Here is an 18,081-nt window from a genome sequence, read left to right as displayed (position 1 = left end):
CTTTTAGTCCCTGAAATATCTTTTTTAGTCATGAAGGCCAGAACTGAAAGTTACTTCCAGTTATTTTGTACAGCTGTATGTAGACACAGGAATTCTGGAATTGCTGGGGAAAAAAAAAAAAACCTGACTGGCTGCTTTGTGCCTTTAACAAGAGCTACAACGTGACTGAAGACTGAAAACAGGAAGAAACGGTGTTTTGTTTCCCCAGAATCAATCACTATGGATTGCCTGACAAAAGTTTTCAGGCACTTGCACAGAAGACAATAAAAAAGATCTATTAACAAGCCTGGGAAGCGCAGCTGCAGTATACCATTTTTCTCATGGAGGAAAAAGTTTTGCAAATCCTTTTCCTGTAAGGTGTGAGAGGCTCAGAGCACATCACAGACCTCAAGAAAAAAATGAGGTAGGAAATAAAGCAAAAGCAGTTAATAGAATACAGAGTAAAAAGCTACCTTGTACTAATTCCTGTCAATTGGTAGGATGGGAAATATAAAAGGACCTCACATATGTTCTAAATTGCCACCAGAAACAGACCAAAATGATACACTTGAAATAGGGCTATTATAGCTTTTGTGGGAATTTGCAAAGGTTTTATTTCATCTAGGTAGAAGAACATCATTAAAATAGGGAGTTTAAGTTGTAATAATAAAACCAGATAAAAGATACACCTGGACCTGCCAGGTGATAGAAGACTGGACTGAAGCACCTCCAGTTTAGTTGGTGCAGGCTGGTAGACTTCTCCCATTGCTCTCCATAATCAGCAACATGAAGTACAACAGACACTCCTAACATTTTTCTCCTCCTCCTCCCCCCTGTGTTGCAGGCAATGTACATTGAGCTACATGCTACAGAAATGCTGCCTGGCATGCTATTCTTCACCTGCTGGAGATAAGCAACCTTGACAAATGAGATGGTAGGAGCTGGAAATTAAAGCTACCTTTCTCAGAGAAAAATTGAATAGAAAGTCAAGTCATGGCAGTTTCTGAATGGAATGTTCACCTAATAACAAAAATTCAACTAAAATTCCCACTGAAATAGTTACCTCATGCTGACTTTAGTGCCAGATTCTGTCTTACAAATAAAAAAGAAAAAAGATGAAGTGTGTTGAGCATAATTAAAACTGTCTTCTGAAAAGAAGATGAGGGAAGGAAACACCTTGAAGGAACTGCCAAATCTGGGCATCAAAGCAAATATGTTATTTCCATGGCAAGAGTACTAGGAAAGTCTCACAGATTGATTTGGTAGGTCTACAACGGAGATTGATGCAACATAAAAACAAACAAATGTGCACACACACAACAGCTGGCATACAGTGGTAGGCATTTACTATACCTTAGCAAGTTATCAAACATCAGTGAAGCTGAGGAAACGTTATCCAATCATGGGAAACCAAATAAAGAAAATGCATTAGCTTAACTATCCAAGTTCTGCCTTATGTTTTCCTCTGTCAGCTCTCAGTCCTTCCCAAATGACTATGCCCTCCCATCATCAAACCCGTAACAAGGAGATCCTGTGGAACATTTGTCTTTGCAGACCATTTGCAATGGCTTTGCAATCTGCAGACCAGGGTTTTATAACCCTCGGCCTAGAAGCAGCATATGATCACTGATGAAAATAATTCTGTAAAGTAATTTCAATAAGCCACATGGTGAAAGAACAACACCAAAACATTAAATCCCTTCTAGTTAAAACCTAAGAGCAATATCTTAAGGGAAAAAAAAAAAAAAAAAAGAAAAAGAGAGAGAGAGAAAGTTACCAACACAGCATAATCTAGTAATGGTTAGTGTCTCCTAGAATTTAATGTTTTGGAAAACTTAAAGATATAAAACTATACCATGGTAAGATGAATAAAAATGAAAAGGAAAAAGGAGTTACTAATAAAAGAAGATTTACTAACACATGTTGACAACATCCTAATACAGTGGCACACCTGGGATATTAATCCGGTTTCTTTTCTTAGGATGTTTGGAAACTCATGAGTTAGATGTGTGTACAATGGTATGGACATATGAAGTCTTACATAAGGGCATGAAATTATTATTAACCACTGATGACATGTTACATCAAGTTTTCATCATATTGTATGCATCTACTGCCGCTGTTTCCATTATGCTGTATATATTGAAACGTACAATTACATTAATCTTCAATAGTGTAATTACACCTGGCTGTAATTAGTAACAGCCGTGACATTCAGACTGGAGCTCTGTAAGCAATAAGCTTCTCCCCAAATTTAATAAGCAGAGTCTTTTTGTAGTTTTATGTTGTGTTCATGAAACTCTTAAAGAAACTTCAGGTGTCGGAATACAATCTCTCCTCCATCTCCCTTCTACAAAATTAAGTCTCTGGTAATTCTACGGCATATGTTTTATGAATGCTATTTTCTGTGCAGTCCCAGTTTTCTCCCACAGATTGTCATAAGTCTCTCAGTATGTGCAGTGAGCAGCCTACAAGTTGTAAACTGCAGAATCCAAGGTTGTTCCTACAGCCTTTTTGTCTACGAGCAACAGCTAAAAATGCAAGCTTCCCACCAAGCACACAAAATGTCTCAAACAGAAACATTTATAAAGAAACTATTTATTTAAATTTAAGAGCTGATTTCAAAGCTCAGATGACAACTGCTTGAATGTAACATGGGTAATTTCATGATTACATACTACAAGCAAATCCATTCAATTAACTAAGCTCTTCCACAGTTCCACCCATCTTCTTTTATCTTCCATGTGGCAATGGATCCACTGAATTATATTCTACTGTCAAAACACATTTTCTGTCTTCTAACAATTTCTGGAAGAACCCTATATACTTTCAGTATTAATTTTTCACTTTTCTGAATGTAATTTAGTACAGCACAGTTTTTCATTCTCCACTTTAAAAGATGTTTTTATATATTTATTTCATTTTCCTTTTGCAAAAGAAATCAAACAGCAATTAGTTTTCTTTTAAAATTAATAATCTGAATCAGCTGGGGAAAGAAATAAAAAAAAAAGGCTGCACTTGTTTGGCAAAAATCTATGTTTTCTAGCTACGGAATAAAGTTGAAATTCAGGGAAAAAATACAAAACAATATAAATATTACACTATATTATATAAGCATTATATATTATAAATATTATATATAATATAAAGTATAATTATAATATTATAATATCATTACAATATATATTCTATATATAATATAATGTAATGTAATGTAATATAATATAATGTAATATACTGTAATATAATATTATTATGATAGAAATATATTATAAATATTACACTATATTACATAAGCATCAAAAAGTATGCATCAAGTGGAGCCTGACAATGGAATAATGTAAATCCATCTCAGCTGTAACTGCCACAAATGTATGCTAAATACTACTATAGACAGTAAAATATGCAACATCATTCTGCATCTTTCTTACCAGTTCAATAAAAATTTTCATATTGTGTTGGGGACAGGATTCAGGAATATCTGTGCCTTTGTTGAATTATTTATGTATTTGTATTAATCTCAAGACTTCCCGGATTAAAAAAAAAAAAAAAAAAAAAAAAAAAAAAAGTTTAATTTTCCTTTGCTTAGAAAGCATGGAGACTCAATTCATTAAACTACTAATCTGGAAAAAGCAGAATACTATTAAGCTGTATGCTAGTAAAATCAGATCTCACTAGGGAGCTCTTCAAGAATTCTTCTAAGTGCTAACCTAGCTCAAGAAGACTCCTATGCAAAACTTTAATCATAGCAACACAGTATCTTTCTAGCAATACAACAAACAGTTTTCTGCTGATACCAGAAAATTCAGAGAGGAGCAGCTATTCATATGATTCACATGGGATTCAATTCTACAAAATGTATTGACCGACTTACTCTTTTAAATTGTGTAAAGTTTCCAGTTTGCAAAAAAATTACCCATCTCTCAGCCTTTTTGTATAACGTGCAAAAAAGCCTCATAACCCATTTGTATTTTTCAACTTTTTATAAAAATCTGTATTTTAAAATTTCCAGACTAACTATATATAAAATGTTATTCCTAATTCAAGCCTGTGTATGCCTACTTAGGAGTAGAAGAGAACACAATTAAGTAGCATGAATTCTCGTTGTGTGACAGAGGCAAGATATGGAGAGAAAACAGCAAACACTTAAAAACGTCACAAATGAGGTATCAAAAACACCTCATCAAGAACTGACACATAAGATCATAAGTCTCAGTCTCAACCTTTTCATCTCCTCAGGCATCCCTACAATAAAAAAGGCCAGTAGCACCGCATGCATATTCATAATCATCCACTTTGCATTCTGTACTGTTCAAATTCACTATGTTGAAATCAAAGCCAAATCCCCAGATTTTATGCTCATTTAGAGAATAAAAAAAAAAAAAAAAGACTTTAGGAGACATTATGAGCAGTTCACAGATACAGTGTTTATGAGGATTATCAAATAATTCAGATTTGCCATTGTAGACTGTATCACACACAAACAGATGAAGATGTAAAAGACCAAAACCTCTCCACTGATTTTCCCAGAATTTTCTCAGTTCACTGCCTCCCCCAAGCCCATCACATCCTGGAATTGTTCCTCAGCCTGGACACCAAAACTGAGCACATGCCTATCCAGCCATTGCCTTGGAAAAGCTTATGTTCATTAAACAAATTGCCTGATCAATTTATTTCTATACTTGATATCCAAAATATGCTTTTTAATGGGGGTTGCAGTCAGTTTCGTCTCCACTGCTCCTTCATGGTCACTCTCTGCCACTGCTCTATGTGCGGTCCCTCTCACAGGATGCCGTCCTTCCCAAACTGATCCTGCGTGGGCTTCCCACAGGCAGAAGCTCTTCAAGAACTGCTCCAGATATGGGTCTGTACCACGGGGTCCATCCTTCAGGAGCACACTGCTCCAACCTGGGGCCCCCATGGGCAGTAGCTCTTGTCAGGTCTCCTGCTCCTGCATGGTCTCCTACCCACAGGCCTCAGGTCTGGCCTGGTATCTGCTCTAGCAGGGGTTCTGCACACCTGACAGGGGAAACCTCCAGTGGATGAAGATTTGTGCTCCTTTTCCAATTGCTTTGTCAATGTCTTCATCCCTAGAAAGGGACCCCAGCTGCCTGTTTTCCCTGCCCTCTAATTGCAGACTATTGGCTCTGCTGTCCCAGCACTGGAGCAGCCAGGTGACAAGGTGCTCACCTGGACAACAACCAAAATCCTTTCGCATATCTCATAGCTCAAACTGGGATAGGCCTCGGGTAGTTTTTGATGCTCTTATGATATCTTATTCTTCACCTTCCCATTCGTGTGATGGCCCAACCATTTTGGAGTAGCGTATCTCATCGTCTTCTTCCTCCCCAGTCTGAGTAGGATTTCCTCTGCGTTCTAAATGACCTTTCTCACCCATTGTCACATCTTGGATAAAAGGGCAACTTGAACCGCTACAGCCTCTTTCCCTGACCTAACCTTGGGGCCTGTCACATGAGTTGGAACAGAGCAGGGCCCGTCACAGGGGTTGGAACAACCACTGGGCCCATCACAGACTTTGAAACAACCACTAGGCCCGTCACAGGGGTTGGAATGACCACTGGGGTTGGAGTGGACTCAGGGCCTGTTACAGGGCTTGGAGTGGCTGCAGGGGTTGGCTAAAATCTCCTCTCGGTCTTGTCTTCCCCAGGAGAAAGAGGCCCAGTTCCCTCAGCCTCTCCTCATACCACAGGGGCTCCAGGCCCCTAATAATCTGTGTACCCTCTGCTGTTCTCACTCCAATAGCTCCATGTCCTCTTGAGGGGCTCAGAACTGGACACAATACTCCAGGTATGGCCTCCCCAGGGCTGAGGAGAGGAGCAGGATCACATCCCTTGACCAGCTGGCAACAGTGAAGATACTGCATTTGTCATTGTTGAACTTCATGATTTTAATATTTTAGGATTCTAACATGCAGCCTTGTTCTGTCAAGGTCAGCTATGCCCAAGGACAGAGCTGCCACGGCTTTTCTGGAAACCTGTTCTGTCTGAGCACTCCTGGAGGGAAGCTCCTATTTTTTTTCTGTCTGGGATGTCTCCATGTGGAAGTGTGGGCCTTGGTACCAGTAACCTTTCTGCCATGGAGCACCTCTGAGAAGATGCAGGTGTCATCTTTTCTACTCCCTCCCACCACGCAGCTGTAGTCAGCAGTCAGGGCCACCCATGAACCTTCTCTCCTTAATGCTGGCCAAAGGAGATCCCTCTGCCTGCCCTAGTATGCCCTGTGCCCTGGCCCCTCACTCCTTCACATACCATGGGCTGGGCCCACACTACACTTATCAGTACCCTTCCTGTACTGGGGAGACCAGAGGGGGATGCAGAAAAACATATACAGTTGCAAAAATGCTACCAAATGAGAGAGGAAAGTGGTTTTATTATTATTAATGCAATTTGTGGTGCAGTCTGGGGAAGAACTGGTAACAAAGCATCTTGAGTGGACTTCAGGCTGCACTCCGGTGCTTCTTCCTGGCAGATCTGAAGTCTTCTGCTTCTTCAGAGGAACAGCTGTCTCCATCACCGTTTTGGCAGATCTGAAGCCTTCTGCTTCTTCAGAGGAACAGCTGTCTCCATCACTGCTTTGACTGATCTGCTGCTGTTCTCTGTGCACCACCATGGAGGGCACAGCTTTGTCTTAAAGCACCTTCTTGTTGGGCAGCCTTCTCATCCTCAGACTGAGCACCCAAGGCCCAGTGCAGCCTCCTGAGGGGGCCTCCTGTCACCCTGGTGCAGCTGCCCAAAGGAAGCCAAGTCCACTCCTGCCCACTCCTCGGGACTCCGAGCAGAAGAGATGACACCTCTGAACAAGAGGGGGGGACGGGGGATGGGGGATGCAGAAGGAGGCCACCCCACAGGCAAGCCTGCTTGATGGTATTTGGATGGCCTCTCCCTGCTAATGGTGGCGGAGGCTGTGCCACGGATACGGAGCTTTCCGGGCGCTCCTGCAATGTAGATGTTTTCTTGCAGGTGGGAGCCCTGGCACGATGACGTTGTGCCAAACCACATGGGCTGGAGGTGGATCCACCTCCATTGGTTCGTCGACCTCTGGAGCTGGATCCACCTCCATGGGCTCCACATCAGCTGCCCCGGTCGCTCCGTATCCATCGGCACTCCTCCGCCGCCATTTATGCTGTGGTTCCATGAACCAGTGAGTCGCACGCAGCTGCGGGCAGCTCATCTCCCAAGGCCTCTTCATTCCAGCCATGCTGGCGATCGCTAGAGGGTCTGGAAGATGAGTGAGTGGTGGGCCAGGCGCAGCAGCTTGTATAGGGCCCTGTCACAATACGGGGGGCAGATGCCACTGTGACATCAGGAGGCCCCCGTGATGGCGTGCCACGCCCGAGGCCAAACATGGCTGTTTTGGGAGTGGGTTTCTGCGGCCTGAAAGAGGCCCTTACGTGGAAGGAGGCTCGCAGGTAGGGGGAAGAGAGGGGATCACTCTGAGGTCCCCCCTTGCCCTCATCTCTAGTGTTCAGGAGAAACCTTCTCACCATTTCTGTGGCTCCTTGCTTCCTTGTTCGGAGGAAGAGCTCTCCCGTCTGGTTGGAAGACTTCAAAAGGAAGACATGTGGAACTCCCTGCAGCGACGTACATTTTGGGAAGAGCCAACTGGAAGCAGAAACCTCATGAAGAGGTTGCTTCCATTACGGGGAGGTGGAACCCAGATCCTGAATGTTAGACTTCTTGGTCAAATGAGTCAGTGCATTTCAAACCAAACCAAACCGAGCAAATAAAAAACAATGCTTTGACAAGGCCAGAGCTGTCAGGAGCTGCTCTGTGTTGAAACTGTGAAACAAGGCACCCCCAACCACATTGTGCTATGAGGTGATTAAGAGTCTCGTCACAGAATTACACAATGGCTGAGGTTGGAAGGGACCTCTGGAGATCATCTGGTCCCGCCCCTCTGCCAAGCAGGATCACCTCGAGCACATTGCACAGGACTGCGTCCAAGTGGGTTTTGAGGATCTCCAGAGAAGGAGATGCCACAGCCTCTCTGGGCAATGTATTCCAGCGCTGTGTCACCCTCACAGTAAAGAAGTCTATTCAGCTGAAACCTTTGTGTTTCAGTTTGTGCCTGTTGCCTCTTGTCCTTTTGCTGGGCACCACTGCAAAGAGTCCAGTTCCAGTCTCTTGATATCCTCCCAGCAGACACACTGCTAAGATTCCCTCTCAGTCTCAGCCTTGTCTTCCCCAAGAGAAAGAGGCCCATTTCTTTCAGCCTCTCCTCGTATGACAGACGCTCCAGGCCCCAATCATCTTTGTAGCCCTCTGCTGGGCTCACTCCAGTACCTCTATGTCCTCTTGGGGGGCTCAGAACTGGACACAATACTCCAGGGGTGGCATCCCCAGGGCTGAGGAGAGGGGTAGGAGCATATCCCTCGACCTGCTGGCAACACTCTTCTAAATGCAACCCAGGATACCACTGGACTTCTAGACCACATTACTGGCTCATGGTTAACCTGCTGTACACCAGGACTCCCAGGTCCATCGAGGACCTCTTGTTCTGTCTTGGCCAGCTACCCCCATGACAGAGATGCCACACCTTTTCTGGACATCTGTTCTTCCTGAGCCCCCTTTTCTGGGCACCTGTTGTGCCTGAGGTGTGGTGCCTGGAACACCTCCTCTGCCTCTTTTATTGCTGACCATAGTGTCTGCAAGGCTGTTTCTCACTCCTCTCTCTCTCAGCTGCTGTTTCCCAGCGCCTTTTTTTTTTTTTTAAACACTTTCTTAAAGATACTCTCATAGAGGTGCAAACAATATCGCTTATTTGCCAGGCTCTGATCAGGGGCAGGGCCCTTATCTAACATGGGGCAGCTTCTGGATTCTTCTTGCAGAAGACACCCCTATGGCCCCCTGCTATGTCATGTTCACATTTGCTATGTAAACCCACTAAACAGAGTTTATGGGAACACACTGTAGTTCATTCCTGTGCAGTACGTTTCCCTTTCTATGACTATTAGATATCTATATACAGTCAATTTTGAACTCAAGTGCCAGTAATAAACAGCTGGTGCTATTTACATTTCATGATACATAACCTACCTATCAGTATCCACTGATATGAGAAGATGCGTACTGAGCTCTCGTGGTGGTTAACAAAAAAAAATTGCAAACAACCCATAGCAAAACATGAGTTTAGGCAATGTAAGTATAAAAAAAAAAATAAGATCTTGTGTTTTTCTGGCTAACCTTGTAAGGTTAACATTTGGGTTTGAAGCTACTGCTGAGGAGAAATTGTTGACTTTACATGTAGTAAGTGGCAAAAATTATAAAGCTTAAAACCACCTATCAGTCATTAGGCTCCCTGGATTCAGTTTTCTTTTAATTTAATATTCTTTCCATGATTGCATAGCCAAAGAGCTTGTTTTAAACTCCCTTAATAAAATTACCCAAATACAGAATCAGCCTGTATTACAAATCCCCCAAGCCCAGGAATTAATAATGGAAACACGGGCAGAAATTGAACTATCCATCATAAACAGTAGTGTAATTACTCTGTGTGTAGGTAGCAGAAGTGCTTACTCATCTGCGGGCTGTAGAACCCCATAATATCTATGAACACCTCGGGATACATGTTTCGCACTCCAGTACCACTTCCTTTGCCGTTTCCCTGCCACCGCTTTCCCTGTCTTTACTCCATACCTGAAAAAGGACAAAACCCGCAAAAACAACTACCAACGCAAAGCAAATAAACTTTGCAAAAAAATCAAGCCACAGATCTCCAATCCATTTGTCTGTATGTATCCATCAAAAAGCAGATCCAACCTAGATCTCAACTTACACAACCAAGTCAGATCTCAGATACAATAAGTATCCAGATGTCAGACAAAGGAGTGGACATGGGTCCAATTTGCTACAAGTAAAGAAGAGAGCCAATGTATAAACAAAAAAAAAAAAAAAAAAAAAAAAAGCTCTTCACAAAAATGAAGTGCTCTCTGTACAGAGCCCCATTTCTCCAGTGCTGAATTCCACAGTTCTGAAGACGCCGTCCACTTTGTTTACAACCTAGTCGTTTCCCTTAAGGAAATACCAACTTCTCAGAGAAATAAACCATTGGAAATGCATATTGTGGGCCTGAACTACAACCTGAATACTGGAATACTGTTTAACTGGACTGCATGCTGAAATTCAGCAAGACAGCACTTCAACCTTTGCCATTTGTAGAAAAGTTAGAGTCTAGAACTTATTCTAACCACGTAAACTAAGCACCTACACTCTCTTGAAACTCCACACACATTCTTTTTTCACAATCTACTTTTCTTTTTGTAAAATGTTTCAGAGATCACACTGAAAACTGTCTTTATATTATAATTTATTGAAGTAAATCAAATACCAATGCTTCAGCTTAGTTAAAACACACACAATTTAGGTTTAGTTTCTCTTCCATGTTAAAATTCCTCTTCTCTAAAGAGAAAAATGATCATTCTCAAATTCTATGTTCCATAAAATATGCAACAAAACATGGACTACCTGAAGTCAGTTTTAACTTTGTTTTTATAAAATGTAATTTTTCAGATTTACAGAAATATGGGTGCAGTGAGGGAAGGAATTGTTCTCTAAATTCTCCTGTAAAGTTACAGAAGAAACAAGAAAACAAAACTATTATTTTATCCTGTGTGACAACATACAATTTCAGGTCTGTGATGCCAGAACCCTGCAAATATGTTCACCATTGCTGATCTTTTTGAAAGACTGAGGTTTTTAATGTACTTCTGTCTTGATACTCCAAGAAGAACAAAATTGTATAATATAACGTATATTTACGATTAACATTTGATTGAAAATGACAGAGATAGAGGGGAAAACAAACGCAAGAAAAACCACACAATTGCCAGATGACAGTAGTCTTTCTTCTGGTAAAAAGCCAAGCCAAGATTTGCCAAAGTCTGCCAACTGAATTCATGGTATTGTAAATATTTAGTAATACAGTTGTCAAGGGGTAAGAGAATGAAGAAAAACTATGTACAGCAACCAAAACTTTTTCTCTATCAATGACCAGTACTAACCATTCCCAGCCTGGTCTGTTTTTGTCATTATATCAAAACAAACAAACAACAAGACACACACACAAACAAACAAGCAAAGCAAAAGGAACTAGAGCAAAATAGGTCCAAAACTTTATTCATTACCTTAGCTTTAATTTGCTTTCCCATGTGCTGGTGGCAGTTAGTTCGCCATCACAGAGGAGAGTAGACTTGTCTCCATTCTCAGGAGAATGCAAATTTCTTCCTCCCAGTAAAGGCCTGCCATGTTCTACAGCAACATGCTGCAATACAAATGAGGCACATAAATTACCATTTGTAAATGCTAATTATTAAATCTCTCAGTTTTTTTTTTTTTTCTCCACACACACACACAAAATTCCTATGATACCTCTTTGACATTATTCAACATCATTAAAGTGCCTTACCTAACTCAGCATAACCTTCACCTAAAAGTTTAGCACATGCAGATAAACACACGAGAACATAACAGGAGACTGAAAAGTCACAAGTAGTTTGCTTTAAGGGTTTCCAGGCCTCAGGGTTCAAGATCCTAGCACTATTAGCAGTGAACAGGTCAGCCTTCTGTCCTGCTGGTGCTACAGTGCCTACCAGGAGTGCTGGGCTCTTGCCTCCGAGCCTATCTTCCTGCGAGTGGTGCCAGTTTGACCATCGGACCTCTGCCTAGCCACACTACTACAAAACCCAGTAAGAATAACTAAAATAACTATATGGTAGGTAGGCAAAACCCAGCTGGACATAGCAGACACTTTTTAGATCTAATACCTAGTGAAAGACCAAAAACTGAATAAAAAAATTAAGACACAGAAAACAGGAAAATATTAACATACTAATCTGAAACACTGGCAAACAAGAAATTTCTAAAATAAAGTAGTCAAAATCATTAGCAATACTTAAAGTTATCCAATTATTTTAGTAAGATTTACTCTAGTAACATTAACAATGAACAAGCGTGGTTACAAAATTGAATTACTGTGAAATTAAACTTCTTTGAAAAAGTCAGATAAAGTAAAACTATTGTTTCCTAAAATTGGTTTTCTTATTCCAGAGTGAATTCGTTATAAAATACAAATATATTAGACATCAAAGCAGCATAGTTATTCACATAGTGACAATGCTGTTATTCATGGAAGAAAAGCATTTAAGACATTAGCTGTTACCTCTACTAAACTTAAAATTGATTGTTATATTGGGAACACCTGAATCAAGGCAGACAAAAAAGCACAACTACATACACGCATGACTTAAAATTATCTTGCTATTAAAGTGCATCTTAAGCCACTGCTACTCCAGGAAACCAACAAGAAGTTTGTTGCTGGTGGAGAACCCTGTCCCAGTACATGACAAGTGACACAGCAAAAGGGTAGCTTCTTTACAGCCTGATCTTCAATATTGGCATGATTTCAGTGGGCTTGATCAAATCCTTGCATTTCAAGGATTTCAAGGAACATGTCATGCCTTGTATTCTGCATTTGAGGCACCACAGGCTACCACCACCAACTGCTAACCCTTGCACTTCCAAAGGCCACAGATGCTGAAATTATATTGAGATTCATGTATATGGAAAAATTACACAAAGTTGGACACCATTTATATACCACAGAAAGGTTAAGACCCCCCTCACCAAGAGAGCTATGGTGTTCATTTTAGCACCTGACAGTTTACTAGTATCACACATTAACCTGATCACTGACTTGTTTTATAGGGCTGCCATTGAAACTGAACCATTTTACTCCTAACCTTATTATTATTACTAAATTATACTTGGTACGGGGAGTCGCACAGAACCATTAATTATCAGATAATGCAGAACATAAAGACTTTAATGGAAGCCACCATACCTGAGGCTTTTTCCTCCTCTTTTGACTCTTGCTCAGGAACGATGCAACATTTTCTCGATTACACACCCACATAATCTTCATTCCCTTTCAAACAAATGTCAGCTTAAAGCTATTATTTTTCTGACAAGCTTTTTATAACACTTGGCACCAATCAGTGAGATAAAACCCATACCTGGATGTTTACTCTTCATGAATGTAGCAGCTGAGGTACAGCCCAGGATCTAGTAACAAAGAGTGGTGAAGAGTTACGGAGCGCCAGGCTCCCTTGCAGAGCTACGACAATGGGCTGAGTTGCTCAAAGGTGCTGCTAATGCTCACTGAAGTTGGGATGCTTTTTGAAAAACAATGTCAGGACTCACGAAAAGAGGATCTTATGCATTTTGTGAGCATGCCATAACTTAAAGACTCTGGCTTCTAAAGAAATGAAGGTACTGACTAAGCAGTGATTTATTCCAGCTCCTATTTTTTTGTTGCCAGCTACAGGGGTTTCAAGTGTCCTTTAAGATGGATACATACAGCCATGAAAACAATGAGCAAGGCAATTGTGACTTTCAGAGACTTTTCTACAAGCATTATTTCCATTTTGTTTTAATCCGCAGCAGCATTAGCATCTGTATCATAGCAATCTTCATCAGAAAATACAACACTTAATCCTGGCAGTATTCAGAATTCTCTCTCCTAGAAACTCTTTGATGTTCAGGAATCTCGGTACTTGTAATTTAGTGGTCAACTGGCTGCAATTAATCAAGTCCTGATGTAATAAAAACACATGCATGTTTCTATTCAGAGCATTCAAACAGTAAATGTATACTTAGCCAAGGAATCAAAATCTGCTTAGAAATGTTTACAGACCCCACTTAACTTACTGACATTTTAAAAAGCCACACATCCTGCAAATTTACACAAGCACAGGCAATGAATTTTCTTGCATATAAAACACCCTGAAGCCACACTGCTGTGTACACTGAGGACCCATAGTAACAACAACCACCTTCAAAATTGTTCTCATTTAGAAAACATATCGGCTAGGATTCACTATGGTTAAAAATGTTAGAAATATGGATACTAGGCTTGTCAATAAGAATAAACTCTACAGGGTGTTGGAGCATCATCCCACATCTGTATGGTTTTGCCTGGTCCTCCACTATTAACCCGAACAGGCAGCTGCAGCCCTCCATCAGCTGACAGGCACGGACAATGCCTCACATTACAGCAGCTGGTTAGGAGAGCACAGCTGCAAACTAAAATGAACCGTATGCACATCTTCAGCTTAAAATATAGACGTGATCTTTGGAAATGACCTGGCCTATCTTGAAGTGCCTAACTAACATGGCTGAACATCAATTACAAACAGAGAGGGATCTAGAGCAACCAAATGCTGAACCAGCTTCTGAAAGCATCTCTCTTCTGTGCCCAGAACAACTAAGATTTTAATTTAGATAGCAGTTAGTTATGTAAAATTAGTTACAAATAACAGTGATTCAAATTACCCCAAATTAATTTCCTAACCCAACAAAGGCCAGGCTTGTGCAAGAATCGTTTTGCCAGTATGACAGTACTGTTGTTTTTTTTGTTGTTTAATTCTGCCAAAGTAATATTTTTTATTGGCAATACCATTGCCAGCAGAGTGCATGTACTACCCCTCTCTAACAAAATAAGCAGCATTGGCAAAAGACCGACTTTGGCTAGAGCAATTACCACTACATCCAATGCTTCTGCATGCACAGTCACGATAGTCAGGGTCGAAAAATCCTTCCCTCAACCACTACAACTCTGAAAGAAAAGCCCTGTAGCTAAGAGTTCACGTTCAGTATTTAGGAAATTAAACAGTTCTTCATGTTACTGGCTGTTTGTTTCTGCCAGCAAAGTTGACAGATATTGGTCTGTAATATTTATTTTTTATAACTAACTAAGGTGTGGTGGAGGGAGGGAGATTAACGGAGGATTTCTAGCCCCCACAGCACCATATTCATGTTTTGTGAGTTTTGTGGAACTTTATCATCATTTGTCCGTATTCCAACCTTTGCATGGTGCATAGTTGTTTCCAGTTTAATGTCTTTTATAAGCTTTATTGGCAATCCATTTTCTCCTTCCAGGTAAGTCACAAGACAGTTCATAAATCCACACCTAACCATGGTCCCCAAGGTGCCATTCCTGCCTCCTTAAAGTTCAATATTTTTGTTGTTATCTTCACTCTTTTTTTTTTTTTTTTTTTTTTTTTTTTTTTTGGTCAGACTACTTGTACAGTCATTCAGTAGCAATGCAGCCACGTTGCCCTGAAGGGTACAAGCAAATGGTTCTGAGGGGAACATGGACCTACAGGAAGAGCAATATCACAAGTCTCAAAGACCTATTTCTTAGGTCTCTGTAGCCCCAGTGTTTTGCTTACCTAGCCTGGTTGTGGCCTTAGTTTCACACTGACTTGAGAGTAAAGCCAGGATTTAAAAAAAAAAAAGGAAAAAAAAAAAAGATATATTATAAATATAATACAAATACAATACAAATATAATAAATATATAATAAAAAAATAAAATTAAATATGATATATATAAGTATAGGATATATAACCCATATCTTCTATCACCAAAAATCACCAGTTCAGCTGTTCCAGATATCCCAAATACCTTCATGCATCTCTGAACATCTAAAGGTTAAGCAACCAGTGGTTATTTTCTGCCGGAATTATGAGCACAAGCATCATATGCTTCCTAAAAGAGAGGAAGTCTGATGTAAGGTGACACTGCACACATCTAGAAGGGAAACAAAAAAAGGTAATTAAATTTTTGGCCATCAGCCCAGATAACATTTACTCCAGGGAAGAAGGAAAAAAATGGTTCACAAGATTACACCTGGCCTAAAAAGCAGAAACATCTGCTGAACTCATAAACTATTGGATTAGTTCTGCCCCAGGAAGCCAACCTGCCAGACATACCCTCTACAGACGAGCTTAACTGTGCACAGTCAGAAACAGAAAAAGAGAAAAAGTTGTGCTGATTATTTTCCCATTCGAAACAAGGAGCAGGGAGGGAAGCACGCTTAAATGCTGAGTGCAGGCTCCCTCTGTGAACTGCTGCAGTCTGTGTTTGAGACCACACTTCTCTGCAGCAAAGGACAAGCTGCAAGGAGAGCTCGGAGACAGCTCAGGAGTGTCCCTAAACTCTTCTGCTCCATTCCAAAGGTAGCCAAGGATTATCTTATCCATTCCTGTAAGCACCACGAGGAGCGTCTAATATGGTTTGGGAATTTAACGATACACTGGTTTCATCCATGAATGGATTCCTAGAATTATTCCTAGCAGTGGCATATAGAAGAGGAGACAATATAAATCGGCTCTGTTCAGTTTCCTTGAACTATTAAGTAGTCTCACGGAGTTCTCCTCTCTCAGGTGAGCATCTTTTTCCAAACTGGGGGGAGATAACAGTGGTGGGTACAGTAGAGTTACCTGTCGGAAATGCCTTTAAGTCAGTATTTTGCTGTGCTCTGAAGACAAAATTGACAGAGTACTTTTGTTTGAAATATTGCTTCTTTAGCAGGTATGACTCCTCACTAGATTAAAAATAAATAAATAAATAAATAAAATCCACTCCCTGCATCAGATCACCTCCACCAAACAAGTAAACAGTGCAGGAAACAATTCATTTCCTTTGGCACTCAGTTAACTTCCCTGACAGAGTTAGAGCTGGATGTCATGGGCCAATCCAGCACGGCTGCTCTGGTTTCCTTCGTTTGTGTGTTAGGTAGGGAAGAAGCCATCTTTAATTTATGTCTCAAATATTAATAACACTTAAATAGACTGGTATTCCTACCTAGTTTACTTTGAAAAGTGACATTTCCAGACAAGTTGCAATTAGTGATGAATATATCATTTTTACTTATTACCACAACTGAAGATAGATGAAATTGTAATTGATCCTTTGAAAGCTGAGACAGGAGAAGTCACAGATCAAATGCTCTGTAGGTATTAACGTCCTCACCAACATGCTCAGGGTGAAAGCCACGTTATGCCATAATGTGAACAATCTCTGTACTAATTCCAAGGTTACATCTGTCACAGCTGTGAACAGGCAAAGGGCAACACAAAAATGCTCAAAGTCCACAGCAAAGCAGAATTTGAGATGCATCAGCAAAGGTGCAAAGGGACCTTATCCTGAGGCTAGCCAGTAATAATTACAGAGCAGCTGATAGACATGAAGTGTGATGAAAATTGTTCCAGTTAAATGCTCACGAACTCTGAGTATTTGCAGAGAAAAGAAATCTTGAGAAAGCTGTAACACTGACAAAGCTATCTGTCCTCTACACAGGAAAGTGGGTAGTGCTGCTTTTCTTACCTGCCTAAATTAATACAGGCAGACAGCACAAAGACAACTTCAGATGTTTATCCTTTAAGGATATTTTAACTTCTTTCCCGTGACTTAGAAGATGATTTTTTTTTTTAATATGTCATTCATAGTTCACCTTAGAGGATGAACATTTCCCTATGAATTTCTCCTGAACTATAATGTTACAAAAGAGGATGCAGTACCCTGAAAAGGATCAGTCCTACCACTACAGTCAGAATGCCTCCTTCCAGCTTCAGGCCCACTAGTGTCGCACAGGGAAGCTGCAGCTTGTCTAGCTATCATTACTTCCACTCCAGCACGTAAGAGAAGTCAAATCATTCTTCTCTTGCACTGACACCGTGTTCTTTGTTTAAAGGTCATCTATAAATTCCCAAGTTTCTAAACCAGTAGGCCTGTCTAAATAAGTCCTACTTGAGAATAAAGACATACTTCAGATACTGCCCAGAGGATGCCTTCAAGTTGTCACTTTCCAGTTCAGCTGAGGTAAACAATGTATTGGAAACAGGCTGGATTTTCACTCTGACAAAGGTGCAAATCACTACATCGAGGCTTTGTTTTTGCAGATATTTGGTACCTGCTGGCTAAGCCCACCACCCACCAACACAGTTACAGTTCCAAGAGTGAATTTAGGGACTGAGGAATGAAAGAACACCACCCCTTTTGATGCTCTTCCATGTAGGAGCCAGTTTTGCCTTAAAACTTTGATCACACCTGAGCTAATCATACTGCTGTTTGCTACACAGAATCAAATGCTTTGTGGACTGGTAAATATGCAAAGACAAAACCCAAGCAAGCCCTGAGCAATGCACACATCTATCATAAAATAGCAATTTCTCCTTGCTGCAGGACTTTGTGACTCATCATACAGGGACAATGGAGCAGAAACACACTTAAGACCAGAGAA

At 40.7% G+C, this 18,081-nt stretch overlaps 1 protein-coding gene across 6 annotated transcripts in view; it reads right to left on the bottom strand.

Moving 5' to 3' along the window:
• SPSB4 (splA/ryanodine receptor domain and SOCS box containing 4) overlaps nucleotides 1-1,524 on the bottom strand; it is a 142,295-nt gene extending 140,771 nt beyond the window's left edge. For all 6 annotated transcript variants that reach the window (XR_014695991.1, XR_014695992.1, XM_084529646.1 and 3 more), the window contains exon 1: nucleotides 1,333-1,524. The gene's annotated coding sequence lies outside the window, so the exon portion shown is untranslated. The remainder of the gene's footprint in view (nucleotides 1-1,332) is intronic.
• Nucleotides 1,525-18,081: the final 16,557 nt, after the last annotated feature.

Source organism: Aythya ferina, assembly GCF_964211825.1.
Source record: "Aythya ferina genome assembly, chromosome: 9".
Classification (NCBI taxonomy): Eukaryota; Metazoa; Chordata; class Aves; order Anseriformes; family Anatidae; genus Aythya; species Aythya ferina.
This window is presented reverse-complemented; position numbering and strand designations above follow the sequence as displayed.